Source organism: Lontra canadensis, unplaced genomic scaffold, assembly GCF_010015895.1.
Source record: "Lontra canadensis isolate GAN:19392208 unplaced genomic scaffold, GSC_riverotter_1.0 scaffold1, whole genome shotgun sequence".
NCBI classification, from domain to species: Eukaryota; Metazoa; Chordata; class Mammalia; order Carnivora; family Mustelidae; genus Lontra; species Lontra canadensis.
In genome coordinates, this window is record NW_022630995.1 from 54458604 (window position 1) to 54476250 (window position 17647).

Consider the following 17647-nt stretch of genomic DNA (forward strand, 5'->3'; position numbering starts at 1 on the left):
GGTCCCCTGAGCATGGGGCACTGTTGTTAACCAGTATCTCCCCCTACCACACTACTGCGTGCACACGGCTTGTGTCTATTCATGGGTTTTGAAGTGTAAGTCATTGACTTGTTGATGCAGGTCACAATTTATGGATTAATTAGACACTGAGTTCCAGGAACAGATTCAACTAGAGCTTGGGAGTGAATCTTACAGTGATTTTTCAGAAATAGTGAGAATTTTTTTTTTTTTTAAACCATCAGCACATGGCTTTTTAGGAGCTAGACATTTTTTATGTCCCCCTTAAGAGGGGGTAGTAGAGAATGATGATCTGTGAGTTGGTCGTGACTGTTGAAGGGTTAATGCTCATCCTGTGCTTCATATGCTGAAAATGCCATTCCACTAGAACACATGGTGCCAGTCACCACCATCTTCGGGAAGTGGCAGCCCTTTCTGATGCTGTGGGGTGATGCTAAGCCGGGAATGGCCATAGTTCTGACTTAGTGACTTGGGCAGGGGATATTTTGAAGTGCTATGAAAGTAAATTTCCAGGCCCTTGTTTTTAGAAAATTAACAGAAAGCTTGTGAACAAGGCTCATTCCACAGCACACCAATGTCTTTGGACGACAGCGCTGGCTTTTCCAGTGCTTTCCCATAGTAATAACTACCACCTCCATAAGCCCTAACTCTATGGCAAACACCATTCCAAATGCTTTACATCTATTAACCAACTTAATCTTCCCCAGAACCTTCTGACATAGGATCTTTGCTTTGCCATGTTTCAAAGAAGGTCATCTACCTAGTAAGTGACAGAGATGGGGTTTGAACCCAGTCAGTCTGGCTCTCGAACCTGATCTCTTAATCATGACGCTGAGTTGTCTTCTAAATTTAATCTTCACAATGGCCCTTGAAAGAGTCAAGATAGAATTTATTATCATCATGTTTTTGAATAAGAAACTCAAGTTTTGATGAACTTAAGGGACTCAACTCAATTAAAATCAGCATTCCAGGGCCTGCCAAACCTGGGGAAAATCTCTCTTCTCTGCACTAGAGCCTGATAAATTCTTTTAATTCCCAGGAGACAGAAGCAAGGCAAAGAGCTTTATGCATACAATTCTAGGCTGTGATACTCAGTTATTACTTCTTGTTGGGGGTGGGTCATAATCTTCCCATGTCAAATGTTTCTGAGCCCCAGTGGTGCTCAGTGCAAGGGTGGAGGATGGTGACTGGGGAGGGGAACATCAGTGGGAACTTCCCTGAAGCCTGGAGCCAAGGCCTTGGAGGACCAGCCCTACAAGAGTAGGGGATAAACGGCTACCTTTAAAATTTTTCCCTAAGATTATAAATTGTAAGCCCATGTTGACATCTGATTGGAACTTATATTTTGCTTTTCTGTGGGTATAGGTAAGCAGGCCAGATTTCTAAACAAAGGGGCTTTTTAGCCAGGAAATTTGTAGATGTTATTTGCTTTCCTTTCTGCAGATGTGTGGCCTTTCTTTTAGGAGGGGACACAAAGACCTTGACATTCCCGGCTTTCAAGATCAGTAGTACCTGTCTAGCATGTCTCTCTGTGCCTAGGAGAAGGGAAATCACAATGGCCTTCTACCCCAATGTGGGTCTTTGGGGGATTTTCTGTCACAGTCACAAGAGTGGTAATTAATGGGGTCAGAACAAGAGCCTAGCACTTTGGGCCTCTCTGTTGTTACTTCTCTGACCTCATGGTACCTCTATTGAACCTTTTGAAATGTATGTATTTATTTATTTGAAAACATTATTGTTTTACCTTTCACATTTACTTTTTTTGAAAAAGTAGAATGACTTGTTTTTATTGACATGCAGTTGTCGGTATTTTTTAAAAAAATATTTTATTTGTTTATTTGAGAGAGAGAGAGAGAGCACAAGTGGGGAGTGGGAGGTTGGGGGCAGAGACAGAGGGAGAAGCAGACTTTCCACTGAGAAAGGAGCTCGACTCAGGGCTCCATCCCAGGACTCCTGCAGGATCATGGCCACCTGCAAAGGCAGGCGCTTAACCGACTGAGACACCCAGGTGTCCCAACAGACAATATTATATTGGTTTTGAGTGTATAATATAGTGGTTCAGTGTTTACATACATTACAGAATGATCACCACAATAAATATAATGATGAGAGAAAAAACTCTTTAAAGGCCTGAGATGTAGGGGAAGACATTTTAGATTTCTTTCTAAGCCACTGTGACTATACATTAACTTTGTTTAAACCTAAAGCCTGATTTATGGCCCACCAAGCATCCATGGTACTGCTGATTTGTAAATGAGTAGGCTGAAGGAAGACCATCTTGTCCTTAAGATATCGATCAATGGTCCTACTCTCTGCATTCCCTGACATTAAACTTGTACTTTCTGCCTATATGTTAATCTATAATCTTTTGAGTTTTCACAAGGTTTAAAAAAGTATATAATCCTGTAAAAACTGTTCATTCTTCTCAGTAACTTCTTTCCTGTGAGGAGTATGCTTCCTGGGCCCCTGTCCTAACCTGGGTTTGGATAAAACTTACCTTACTTTTAGAGATTCTAAAAGGTCTGTTCACTTTGTGTCAATAGTAGTTATCATCTGTCACCATATAAAGTTGTCAGATGCAATTAAATATGCTGTGTATTTTATCCCTGTGTCTTATTTCTTTTATAGCAGGAAGTTTATACTTTTTAATTTCCTTCCCCTATTTTGCGCATCCTCCTACCCCTCTTTCCTCTGGTTTAGTCACCAGATTGTTCACTGTATTTATTTTTGTTTTGTTTTGTTTGTTCATTTGTTTTGTTTTTTAGATTGCACATGTAAAGTGAAATCATACGTTATTTGTCTTTCTCCATCTGACTTGTTTCATCTCGCGTAATACCCTCTAGGCCCGTGCATTTTGTTGCAAATGGCAAGATTTCATTTTTATTATGACTGAGTAATATTCCATTGTATATCTATTACATTTATTTATTTATTTATTTATTTATTTGTTTGTTTATCTATTTTGATTTTAAGTAGGCTCCATGCCCAGCATGGAGCCCAATACAGGACTTGAATTCACAACCTTGAGATCAAGACCTGAGCCAAATCAAAAGTTGGGTGCTTCACTGACTGAGCCACCCAGGTGCCCCATATACTATATTTTTTTAAAAAAATTGAAGTTGGCACACTACATTATATTAGTTCTCACGTGCACAGCATAGTGATGTCACTAGTCAATATGTTATGCTGTGCTCACCTCAAGTGTAGCTATCATCTGTCACTACACGCTATTATAGTACCACTGACTATATTCCCTATGCTGTGCCTTTTATCCCTGTGACTTTTTCATTCCATAATCTCCCTATTCTCTTTCACCCATTTTGCCCATCTCCCCACCCTGTGAAATTTTAGTGTAATTGCTGACAGTTCTTCTGTTACAATAGAGTCACCTCAGGTATTTCTCTGGCCTGTAGGTTTTTGGTATCTGGCTTTGGTACTTTGAACAATGCCCCCCCCCCAACCCCCAAGTATCCTCTGTAAAATAAAACCTATTTCCTGAGGTTACTGTGAGGACTAATGAGTTACTACATATAAAACATAATAAGTGTTTAGTAAATACCAACTCTTATTATTGTTAGAATGGGGAAGGAAAGTGGTATCTTTTTTAAAAAGTAAGCTCCATGTGCAGGTTGGAGCCCAATACAGGGCTTGAACTCACAATCTTGAGATCAAGACCTTAGCTGAGATTAAGATCAGATACTTAACTGACTGAGCCATCCAGGTGCCCCAGGAACTGGTATCTTTTGAGTATCTACAGATATGCCTGGGCTGGGAGTCAGCATTTATTAGGTCCCCGAATACTTAGGACAGTTTTTAAAAATTTTTATTTATTTATTTTTTTTAATTTGTCAGAGAGAGAGAGAGAGAGAGAGAGAGAGTGAGCACAGGCAGACAGAGAGGCAGGCAGAGTCAGAGGGAGAAGCAGGCTCCCTGCCGAGCAAGGGGCCCGATGTGGGACTCGATCCCAGGACGCTGGGATCATGACCTGAACCGAAGGCAGCTGCTTAACCAACTGAGCCATCCAGGCGTCCCTACTTAGGACAGTTTTTAGAAGTTGATATAATTGATGTTATTTAATCGAAACTGAGGAATCTGAAGTTTTGACAGGTGATAGATACTTACAAAAGTCATGAAGGGAATCAGAATTTGTTACCCCCAAAATACCCTTTTTGCCATAAGGATTGTTTTTGGATAATTATTTTTAAGAAATTGTAGATATGGGAGAAGCTTTGAAAACTGAGAAGTTATCCTTTTGTGAGATACATCTACATTTATAAGAACAATCTCCTTTAAAGGTGTCTTTCTCTCTATACCAGAAAGAAAAGGATGACCAAATTCTCTAGAAACTTTTATCAGTGGAGGAGGCAAGAATGTTTGCTGTGCTTTTCCTGGTAACCTCTCATAACTGGCTCCCCAGTTTGTGTTTAGCTGCAAATGGTATTTAAGGTGGTGGCTTGGGCCACTCCAATTACTCAGTTTTCCTGGATCTCTCCCATGTATACAGGCAGTATGTATGTTATTATAATTCTGTTTGTATTTCTCCTATTAACCTGGCTTTTATTACAGGGGGGTTTCAGGCAAGAACCTAGAAGTGTAGAAGGGAAATTATTTTTCCTCTCCCACCAACACATAGTCTTTTTGCCTGAAAAGGCTGTGGTTGCCACTCCTACTCCTAGATGTAGAGTTGGAGGGTGGGAATGAGAAGGGTTTAATAGGAATCCAGATTATGATCCAGTTTCCCAAGTCTTGTGTTTAAAAACAAAATTAGTTCAAGAGTTTGAAGGCCAATCTTAGTTCTGAAGGCTTGAAGGTGGTATACACACTGATAGGTTATACAATAAGAAAGACATCATGGAATTTGGAAATGCTTTATAAAGGCCTGTTTCAGATGGAAAGTATTTTGATTTATGATGTGCTGAGGTTCGGCAACTGAGAAAAGATGTTATGTGGGGTGCGACGGAGGTGAAGATGGTGTGAAACAAAGCAGGAGAGTGGATGGTCTGAGGTGAGGTGGCTATAAAATCCCCTCACTTGGGTTTCACGCAAGATTTTTATTTCCACACCTTCTTGCATTTCAGAGCTGCCAACGTTCTTGGCTGTGAAAGCCTGGTTCTTTTTTGTGGGTCGGCGGGAACACGAGCGTCTGAGCTGGGCTTGCAGGAGCTGCTCTGAGGAGCGTCCAGAGAAAGTGGAGAATCCAGAGAAGGAAAAACTAGGTGCAGGGGCAGGGCAGGGACCTGAAAAGGTCAACCAGCAGTGGCCGCCTCTCCCAAAGCCAGCTCCTACAGGATCCATTTGTCCACTGAGGAGTGTCCTTAACATTCAGCCCTCTTCCCTACTCTCTCCAATTTTTCATTAAAAAAATTTTTTACCCCTTTATGTTCACTTTTTTTTCTTTCACTGAATAATTTGGGAAAAAGTTGCAGGCACTGTGACACCCTAGCCCAATATTTGGGCAGGTGTCTCCTGAGAACAAAGACATTCTACGACACAAGCGCAGTATCGTTAGCAATCTGTTTTTGTTGTTATGATTAACACTTTTGCCCACTTTTGAGAGCTTATTATTTTTTGTTTTTTTTCAGAATTTAAAAATCAATAAACATGAAACAAATGAAGGTAGATCAATAGTTTAAGTTATAATCAAGTCTGAAGTGTCCCGAAGTAAATGAAATGGAGCACAACGTGCCTGACAAATAGCAAAGCAATCCCTTAATTTATGCAATGCTGTAAATTGGTGTTAAGAGAGACGGACCCGGAAATTAAAATGACTTCGGTGTGGCTTGAGCTCAGGTGCATCTGCTATCAGAGAAAGGGTGAGCATGGGTGGCTGAGGGTAGGGGTCAGGGGGACCCTTGGATTCCTGGCCAGGCAGTTCAGATCTTATCCCCAAGGCAGTGGTGAGAGGAATGTTTTAAACAGGTCGTGACGTGTTTAGATACAAACTTTGGGAAGACACTCTTGTATCTTGGGCAGATGGACTGGGAGGCTGTGGGAAGGGGCAGGAGGCTTCAGAAATAGCAGGAGGGAAGATAACAGGACCCTGAACCAGGCATAAGGGACTGGCCAGGAAGGATGTTACTATTGCGAATCAGAGGAAACCAGCCATCTGCTTCATGCCCTCTGACCTTCTGGAAAATTACTGAATTGTGTCAAAATTATAAAAATAAACCCTGGAGTTCTCAAGCGTGCCTTTCCTGCATCATGGGGAGAACTATTAATCTTGCTTCTTGGAGTGCACTTTATTTTCACACAGACACATTCCTAGTGATGAAGAACTCCTGCAGTGATCCAGGAGTGTCGAGTTCTTCATTTGGTTTGACTTCACTGCCTTGTTTAAATCTATCCTTTTGGGGAAGGGCGGTTTGGAGATAGGCTGAGTTAAAGAGCAGGAATATTACCTATCTGTGTACAATTAGCAAATAGATTATGGTGGGATTAGATATTGACTTTTTCAAACCATATACACAAAAGATACCTTTGTGGAGGCCAATACATCTTTATATTTTGTTCAGAAATTAGAAAATGCCTTGAAGACCATCAGCATCCTTAAAGATCACATGTATGATTTTGAACCTGAGGTGTTGTAGACATGTGAAGATCCTCCTTCTTTAATTAATGCTTCTCTACAGTAACAATCACCACCATTATCAGTGTATTGATTGAACGTAGAAGAAGTGGGAGATGTGTTTAATCATTACACATGCACAGATTCTGTGTTCTGGAGTCCTCTGTGTGGAGCACATACCCCAGAGAGTGGCAAAATTAGGATCGGGACAGAGTGCTCTTGGCACTTGCAGCAATTTGCCCTGGGAGAGGCATGTGGCTGACAGGAGGACCGGCAGTACCTGGTGCTGGGAAGCAGAACTAGTGACTGAAGACTCAGGGTGAGAGCTGTCACAGGTGGGAGGGCTACACATGGTCACAGAGTCCACCGCACTCCGCTGGGGAGAGTGGGGTCCGACAGAGTAGAAGAACATGGGAGAAACATGGGAGAAACAAGGCAGTCAAGTCAAGAAAACAAACTTGCTTATTTCTGGCAGGATGCTTGCTTTGGCTTAATGGATGGTACACCCAGTTTCGGGTGGGGTTGTGGAGAAACCGAAGCAGACTACATATTTATGAGAATTTCCAAAATTGAAGCAGGCAATATGTATATATATATATATATATATACACACATGTATATATATATATATATATATATATTTGCTGAAGCATATAGTCATCATACATTTGTTCATATTCCATGTCACAGTAGTCCCTTGTATTAGTTTTCTAGTGCTGCTGTAACTAATTATCACAAATGTGGGAGCTTAACATAACAGAAGTTAGTTCTTTCACAATTCTGGATGCCATTAAGTCCAAAGTCAAAGCGTCAGCTCTGCTCCCTCTGAAAGGTCTGGGGAGGATCCCTCCTTGTGTCTTCCTACATTTTGGGAATTCACAGCCACCTTTAGTGTTGTTCCTTGGCTTGTAGACACATCACTCCAGTCTTTGCTTTGTCATCACATGGCCTCTCCTCTTTGCATATCTCTGTGAGTCCTTTCCTCTTTTCAGAAGACACCACTGGCTTTAGGATTCACCCAAATCCAGGATAAGCTTACTTGGAGATCCTTAATTATATCTGCAAAGATCCCATTTCCAAATAAAGTCACATCCACAGAGATAAGGATTAGTAGTACTTGGACCTATCTTTTTGGGAACGCTATATAACCCACTACACTTGGGTTACCAAGAGTAAGACTAAGATACTGTTCATCTATTCCATGCATGTGCTCGACCCTGGGCAAGGATTTAATAGGGATGAATAAGACAAGGAGGTGCCCACACATCACTAATAGGTAGACATCAGGGAGGGATGCAGGCAGGCCCCTTGAATAGAGCATGGCAGAGCCACGGGAAAGGTATGTGTAAGTTGCTAAGGGAGCCCAAGGGAGGTGGCACTGATCTCAGCATGGGATGGGGCTGGGTTGGGCTTGAAAGTGTTTCTGGAGGAAGTGCAGGCAGAAAAGAGATGAACAAGGTGAAGGAAGTGGGAGAAAGGTTTTCTAGGAAGAAGGTCCAGCACAAGCAGAGATGTAAGTAGAGGTGAGAGAAAGACAGAGCATGACACAGTCCAGGAGCTGTGGGTCTGATTAGAAAACAGGATCTGAGTTGGGGATATTGAGAAGGGGCAGAGAGGGAGGGACAGGGTCACATCAGAAGAGCCTGGCATGTCATGAGCAGGGGTGGGGACATTGTTTTGAGAGCAAATGGGATACTTTATAAGTTTCCCTATAAAGTGCCTTGGAAACTAGAGTGCTCTAAAAATGTGGATAACATTACTAATATTTTTTGGCATATACTGGACATTTATACTTAGTACAAGAGATTATATTTGCTGGAAATATGTTTTTGGCATTAGAAGGAAAATAGGAAGGTTTGGTATTGCTAAAATTACTTTTTCTAATCAATTTGACATTAAATTTGAAAAAAAAAAAAAAAACCCCAGATATTTAAGAGGAATGACTGGAGATGATGCCCCCTCTCCTGGTAGGAGAGAAGCTTCAAGAAGCAGATGGGCCATTGTGGTTCTGTCTGGACAGGACAGAGCATCAGGGCAGGGGCTGGCAAGGTGGGTGAGGCCCCAGAAGATCTCCACATCAAGGGAAGGGCCTCAGGGTGGCCCCATTCCGGGGAGAACTGGGCCCTGGTGACAGTGGGATGGTTATGGAGAGAGATTCAAGCTCAAGTCTCATCTTCATGTTGGACCAGTGTGGAGGCTAGGGTTGTTGATCTCCAGTGGTGATGAAGTCTTCCATATACAAACAGCATGGCACCCACTGAGCCAAAATTAGACAGTAGGAGCTAATCTTTTCTAGAACCTTCTCCATCTTCCTCACACTGCACCTCCTGTCACTTGCTAAGTTTTGTGGATTTTATCTCTGCTCACTTGTCTCCATTCCCTACTGCCACTGTGTGGTCCAGCTCTCCTGTGGGCATGGCTCCCTCCTTCTAACTGGTCCTCACACTGCCAGCTGCCCTTTGGCTCCCGTCCCCCTCTCCATATAGCAGCCAAAGTGGTCTTTCTAGACATGAATTTAATTCTATCTCTTGTATTTGTGCTCCACCCCATGGCCCCTGCCCTCTTTCTACTCCCAGTTCCCAGCATTTCTTCTAATACAGCCTGGGATGCAGGCAACCCTGACCTCACCCTGTCCTGAAAGAGAGGTCTGCCCCTTTGCACAGGTGTGCCTGCTGCCTAGTCTACTACTGCCAAGGATCTCCATTCATCTTTAGGCCCAGCTCAACTGTCCCCTCCTGCAGGAAGCTGTGCTGTCAATGCCATTGTCATCATTTATGAGCTTGTCATCACAGAGGATGTGTAATTATCACATCTATAGTGTGCTATTGTAACCGTCTGTTTATGGGCAGTCTCTCCCACTGGACAGTGGGCTGCCAAAGGACCAGACTCCCTTTCCTTCACCTCATCATCTTTGGCCCTGTGCCTGACCAAGGATGATGGCTCAGTGAGCAGTAGATGAATAAAGGGTGAATATTCACTTTCTTTCTTTTTTTTTTTTTAATAATCTATTTATTTATTTGACAGAGAGAAATCACAAGTAGGCAGAGAGACATGTCGGCAGAGAGAGGAGGGAAGCAGGCTCCCCACTGAGCAGAGAGCCCGACGTGGGGCTCGATCCCAGGACCCTGAGATCATGACCTGATTCGAAGGCAGAGGCTTTAACCCACTGAGCCACCCAGGCACCCTGAATATTTACTTTCTAAACAGGGGCCTTTACTGTCCCAACTTTAAACTATACTACATGAGGGGCGCCTGGGTGGCTCAGTGGGTTAAGCTGCTGCCTTTGGTCAGGTCATGATCTCAGGGTCCTGGGATCGAGTCCCGCATCAGGCTCTCTGCTTGGCAGGGAGCCTGCTTCCCTCTCTCTCTCTCTCTGCCTGCCTCTCTGCCTACTTGTGGTCTCTCTCTGTCAAATAAATAAATAAAATCTAAAAAAATAAATAAACTATACTACATGAGAATGTCAAGGTCTAAAACACACTGGGAGAGACCTTTACTCTCCTGGCATTGTGTTTTTGATATTAATTTTTCAGAGCTAAGCTGCCTAATTCAGAAGCCACTAGTCATGTATAGCTATTGAGTTCTTGAAATGTGGCCAATCTGAAATAAGGCTAGTGCTCTAAGTGTAAAATACACACCCTACATTTTGTTCGAAGACTTAGGACAAAGGAGAAACTATAAAATATCTCATGAATACGGTTTTACATCGAGTTCACATTCAAATGACGATATTTTGGTACAATGGGTTAAATAAAATGTATTATTAAAATTAATTTCACCTGTTTCTTTGTATTTTTAAAATATGGCTGCTAGAAAGTTTAAAATTACATAAGTGGCTTGCATTATATTCCTGTTGAACATCACCAGTACTGAGCCCGCTCTGGTGGAAGCAAATATTTAAATTGTTACAGCAACATCTTTTAAACTGGATATAAATGTTTTTGTTCATTGTAAAGCAGTTTGAAAATATAAAGATTAAAAATAGAAATCTTCAGTGGTGTCATCTCTGAGATAGACAGATAACGCATTTTGGGGATGTTTTCTTTCTATATATAAAACAAAACTGAAAGCATACTACATATCTTCTTGAGTACCAAGCTTTCTTTCCACTCATAATTATGTTGTAAGAATTTTATCATGTTACCAAAAATTCTTAGAAAAGATTATTTTGATAGATGCACAGTATTCTGGTGGGGGTTCAGAGTTTCACAGAAGTCCCTCCTTCTCTGAGTTTCTGACCAGCGGAATATACACATAGGGATCCACCACCAATGATGAACGTAGAACTGTTGTATTAAGGGGTGTCCTTGGAAACTCCCAAGGACCCATCTTTCATCACCTGGTAAAAGATGGATTGGAAAAGATAGCTTAGGCCTGAGTCTGAGTCGTGAGACCTGCATGGTATGTGTGTGTGTGTGAGAGGGGGTAGGGGGACGGTAAATGACATTCCCAAAACTTGCCCATGCAGGAAGAGAGAATGAAATGCCTTCCCCTGTGTTCTACAATGCAGTAGAGAAGCATAGTATTATTCTACTCCCTATAATTCCAGATAGTATTAGTTCAAGCTGAGCTGTTGTAAATTGTCCTAAGTGGGTTTGGTTGGTCAGGGTTGTTACACTGTTTTGGTGGATATTGGTTGCCTCCAAGGATCATAGGTAGGTGAGAGCCAAAGTCTCCTCCCCCATGACCTTGCTACCTATCTGTTGACATGTTGCCAGGAAGTTTCACTGAAGCCCACTGCCCATGTGAACACTTATGAGAAGCAATACCACCGCAGGCATAGGTCTGATCTTGTAATCTTGGTGAAGCTCTAGCTCTCTACTCTTTGACACTCTTAAAAGCACCTTGCAAGAAAGGTTTACTGCAGGCAGATGGAGCAATATTCCAACTAGAGGTAGGATTAGCCAGCTTTTCATTTGGTTCAGGGAATAGAATTTTCTGTCAAGTAGCACAATGTAGTATTATAATGAGACCAAGCTAGGGTATCCCACTGAAGTAGACTGTGGGGCTCCTCACATTTTTATGCTCCATTAATGCTGTAGTGGAGATACCTGTGTGGTATTATGAGCCATTCTGCATGTTTAAACACTGTTTATTTCAACAGTGAGAAATTATTTCTCAAATATTCCTTAATGTTAAATGAATGACTTCTGTATTTTAGATTAAGAATTTGATATTTGGAGTGATTGTCATGGAGTTTCTGGAGTTGGGACCTCTAATTAGGATCTTTCAAATGTTAATTAACACTCCTGGGGTGTGTATTTCTGATAAGGGTTCTTCAAATGTTAACTAACCTACCCTGTGGGGTAGATTGAAACCAATTTAGTGAGGTTGTGGGCACACACACACACCCACATTCACACACACACATTACACTTCTTATACTGATGTACTTTAAAGTAAATTATAGACTTTATAACATGAAAAATCTGAAAAATTTGGAGGATTGTACAGTCCTGAACTCACTTTTCACAGCCTTTAACATTAAAAAATTGGTCTAGGAACATCATAAGAACAAGTCTATTAATGGGTTTCTTGGTTCAAACTGGATTTGTTGTCGAAATAAAATAAGTTGAGCTGGAAGAGGTTGATACAGGAACTATTTTTTCTAGTTTTTCTCTCTCTAGCTCATTTTAGTTTTTGCTTTGTTTCATTTTTAGTGTCAGATTTGTGGGACAGGGGGTTAAACCATTCAAAAATTACATTAAAAACACGAAACAAAACACAAACATCACACAAACAAAAGATGATTTAATAGTGGGAGGAATGTGAAAAATAAAGTCTGTAGTTTCTCCTCCCAGATGAATTCACTTTGCTGTTTATAGCTGCTATTGTAAGACTCTGTATCTTTTTGAGGACATGCAAGGAGAGCTCACTGCTGTTTGTTTCTGCTAACACGGCCCCATCTGGGATTCCTGGGGTCAGAGTGGGCATATTCTTTTATGAACTGAGTAATTAGTCCATCTGGTTATATTCTCAGAAAGGTGCTGGGACTGGAGAATTAACCTCAATACTTATTTCACACGGCTGTTACGGGAATTAAGAGATAAAGTTTATGAAAGTGCTTTGTAAACTGTAAAGAGGTATTTATTTACCATTATTATGAAGGCAATAGCTTCATAAACTCTTTCTCTATATAATCTGGCAGGTTGTATGCATTTTATTAACAGTTGATACGTATCTATAGATCATATGTTTAAGGTTTATGATGTAGTCAATCAATAAATACAGTTTATGTTTCAATCAATCAATATGTATTGAACACCTGTTAGCAGCCATGGACTTTGCGTGAGCACCAGCTACGGCTTTGGCCCCCGAGACCCATTAATACGTTTGGAGAAACAAGGCACAGGCTCACACATTTAGAGAACAAGGCAGCATATGCTAAAGCGTCAATTTGCTATTTGGTTTGAAAATGAGAGAAAGTAAATCCTGGAGGCCAGATTAGTGGGCAACATATTGCAAGGGGTTCATTTTCACTTTAAATATTTTTAGGAAAGCTGGAAGATGCTTTATTCTATTTTGCCTTCCCGTTTCTTGGGAGTTGGAAGTGGACATCGGGGATATATTTCGGGCTAGTTCCATTTTCATTTTCTTGAATTTTCTCTAGAACTTTTCATGTTGTGTCCTTGATTTGTGTCTGCTTCCTCTCTTCCTCCAACAGCAACCTCAGCTCATCTGTTTCCCTGTTCAAACAGCGATTCCTCAGGACAGAATGTCCTGCCTTACTCTGTTACAATCAGCTTCAAACCATTTTCCACTCTTGTTTGATGCTTGATGAGTTTTTTGGAGATTGAGTGACAGCTTTCATCCCCATTGAAATCCCTATTTATGTCCAGGAAAAAAGTGATATGTAAGCTGCAGAAAGGTTGGAGAATGTTCTGAATGGATGCTCACGGGGCATCATAGGTGATCTGGGAAAGGAGATGGGTGTGAGTATGAGTGTGTGTGTGTGTGTGTGTGTGTGTGCCTGTGTGTGTTGCAGTGAGGTATTGGGAAAGCAGAAATGAATCTGAGGTTCTGTCTCCTCTTTGGATTCTCACTGTACCCTCTTTCAGGTTTCTTAAATTAGTTGTACATGCAATGTGTTCCCAGGACTTCAGACTCTGAGGTATTCACTGATGAATCTCAAGAAAGAGAAACCATTATGGCTACTAGTGAATTTAAAGCTTTTATTATTCTTTTGGTAGGCAAAAATGGTGCACATGAGAAGTCAGCAACATGTTACCTATAGCACATCTGTAGGAGTCATCTTTCTGGCAGGGACATCGAAGGCTCAAAAATCCCTTCACATTCCTCTTCTGGTCTCTCTTTCCTAACCCACATCACTTGCCAGGGGAAAGCGGGAGTATTACTGGGAAGTGGGAGTCAGCTGGTCCTGCCTGGTATACACACGTCTGCCTTTCAATGTCTCCTGCATCTCTCTTTCTGAGAGTTCTTGGCAAATTCTAACATTCACCTGCAGTGCATGAGCCCTGGAGAAGTTGGGTTTTTCCAAAGAGCTTGGCATCACAATGCATCCTGAATATTGCCCCCTGCCTTTGTTATCACAGGTCTGAAGAATAACCATCTCAGGAAGCTGTCCTATCATGGCATTATCAGAGCTGACAGTCTTTTCATTTGTATGATTATTTATTATCTGTCCAGTCCCTTGAGTGTCAGGACCTTGTCTTTTGCATCTTACTAGAACAGGGCTTGGCATATGGCGGGCATTTAATAAATATCAGTTGAATCAATTCCAAATTTACATGGACCCTGCCTTTCTACTAAGAAGGAAAAAAAAACATTCTAAGGTGAGCAGACAATGTGGGTTTCACTGGGTTGTTCTATTTAATGGCAAGGAATTGAGAAGGGGGCACTTGCATCTTGACAAACGTGACTCTGAGGGACGCTTTGAAGGGTTAATCATTGGCTGGGTCCTGAATGTGGATCTCAGGTGGACAAGCAGAAAGGAGGGCAGAGGTTTCTCCTGCCTTTGGACACATGTCTGGCAAGAAGTCACTGTGGCTGAGGACAAGGAGGTTGCTGCCTGTGTCCTCCTCTAAGATTTTGATGGATTCCTGTCTCATATTAAGGTCTTCCATCCATCTTGAATTTTTGTGTATGGTGTATACAATGGAATATCGCTCAGCCACCAAAAAAGAATGAAATCTTGCCATTTGCAACAATGTGGGTAGAACTAGAGAGTCTTATGTTAAGCAAAATAAGTCAGCCAGAGAAAGACAAACACCATATGATTTCTCACATGGTGGGATTTAAAAAATATAGGGGAAGGGAAGGAAAAATAAAATAAGATGAAAACAGAGAGGGAGGCAAATCATAAGAGACTCTCAGCTATAGGAAACAAACAGGGTTGCTGGAGGGGAGGGGGGGACCTGGGTGATGGCCATTAAGGAGGGCACGTGATGTAATGAGCACTGGGTGTTGTAGGCAACCGATGAATCACTGACTCCTACCCTGCTAACTAATAATACAGATTATGTTAACTAAATTGAATTTAAATAAATAATTAAAAAGAGAAAAAAGGAAAGGAGGGCAGAGTTGAGGTGAGTGGAGGAGAAGGCACAAGATGGAGGAGGAAGGTGGGGACAGAGTGGAAATAAGGAAGGTTTGGCCTGAGAAAATACAGCAGCTTTTTGAGCTGTACCATCAATATCTTAAAAATACGTATACATTTTAATGATGTACTATATATTGGCTAAGTGAACATAATAAAAAAAGAAAAAATATACATTATATTTTCAGATTATACATTAATGTGGGCTCACTGTAAAACTAAGGCAAAATATAAGTAGAAAGGAAATCAACATTAATCTCACCACTTAGTCATAATTACTGTGAACATTCTGGTGGGTGAACATTTCTTCCTACTTCTTTTCTTAATACACTCACACTTCTCTTATTTGGATTTTAAATATTTGAACACATAATGTGCACCTGTTTTGCACTTTGCTTTTTTCACTGAATGCCATTTAAAATGTTTTTTCATTTAGTGTCATTAAAAATGCTTCGAAAACATCATTTTTTAATGGTTACATAATCTTCCATCTTCTGATTACATCATAAACCCTATTGTATAATTTGCTTCCGTGTTTTGTTTTGTTGTAATTGAATGTAAATTAGTGATGATCATCTTTTTGTATCCATTACTGCCTGTGTGGTTTCATTATTTCATTCAGGTGGATTGCCAGAAGGGGAAATCCTGGGCCAAAGAGTAGGAATCTTTCCCAGACCCTGAAGCATGTTGCTGCATTGCTTTTGTGAGGGGTCAGAACAATTTACATGGAGTGTTTTAGAACTGAGACCCTTCCTGGAACAGAGCAGGATTTGCTAGTTCTAGAAAGAACCCCCTTTGGTTAAGATCTGGATCAGAATTTCATGTTCTGTAAATCAGACTGATTTTAGGCTCCTCCCACTCTGTGTTACTTTACCTTCTATTCTTCGGCAGTAATTTTAGGAACAGCACTGGGGAAATTCCAAACCATCTCCATGGTGCTCAGATCTGATGGCAAAGGGAATTCTGTCCATGCTTGGGACAGAGCTGCCAAGAGGAGGGCAGTGTCTTGCCAAGGGTTCAGCTTCCTGATGGCAAGACCGAGACCCGAGACCTCCAGGGAAAGGTGTCACATGGGGGAAGAATAGAAATTTGACCTGGAGTGAAACCTTGGAAATTCTAGTTTTTATTTATTCAACAGAACCCAGGTTCTCTTTGATTAATTTAGATTAACATAGACATTTTTGTCAGTTTCCTATAGCGGGGGTTCATTTTGTTCAAAAGCAGGTTCCTCTATGGACCCTTTCTAATATCAACACTTTCTGATTCTACAGGGGGATGTTACCATCCCATCTGATGGAATGGATAAGTTGAGGCACACATAGATAAAGTGATAAAAGAGAGTTGTTTTTGCAACTTAGGAGCTGACTGATGTTGGGCAAGTCAATTAATTTCCCTGAGCTTTAATTTTCTCACTTATAAAAAGAGAATGATAATGCCCACTCTACAGTGCGTATGTGGGTGGAACTCAAACTCAAGGCCCAGGCTTTGGGAATAAGCATCCGACCCACATTTGACAAATGCCAACATCCCCCTTCTCTCCCATGGTGGCTTCACACTTGCCATGATTCAATTGAATGCTCCCTGATCAGTCTAGGCATAGAAGAGCAACAAAGAAGAGTGTACTTAAGGGAACTTCAGATGTGTTAGAACAAGGCAGCTCATTAGAATGATTCTTCTGTAATAACAATATTTCTTTTGTGGCTTGGGGAAAATTTTTCTTTTTTCGTTAAGGACCTAAAATCTGGTCGCATTGACCCATCCTTGTTTGACCCTAACATGCTGTGTGACTTTTGGAATCTCTCTTTACCTCTCTGGATCTGTGCTTTCTGTAAAATAAGATGGTTAGGCCAGGTGACATTAATAGTCCTCCCAGTTCTGCAGTTTTTAAAAATTGGACAAGGATTTGGGAATAAAAACCCTGAAGTGTGTTTCTTTTCCTCAGGGAGGAGAAAAAACACACACACACACAAATAAAAAACCAAAACAAAACTCCAAAAAACCTGTTATTTCAAATTGGCCACTTGGGGTCGCTAGTGATCTAAGGGACTGGCTGGTTAAGGTCTAAACTGTGTGGAGCGTCAGCTAACAGATTCTGGGGGTGGTTTATGAAATTCTCTTATTGTCTCTCCCTTTACCTCCAAAATTCACCTGAAGACTTGATTGCATCATTAATACTGAGTGGACCACAAGCACGTGCCAGAGACAGTATTCCTAGCTGGGCCACAGCATTCTGATGCCCACACCAAAAGAAAAGACAAAGAAAAGGAAGAAACAGTAATTCTGGAGCTCAACTGGCTCTCCTTTTGGGCAATAATTCAAGCTGCTACATATAGAGGCTTTGTAATTTCTTGACTTGAAAAGTTAGTCCTACAAGGTAAAACTGCATGGCATAAAACATGTCTTAGATAATGGAGTAAACCTTTGTCTCAAAAATTCTGGAGTTATCAAAGGCAGAAGCTGGGAAACATTCTCACTGAAGAACTGATAAGTGTCTCTTTTGGCAATTC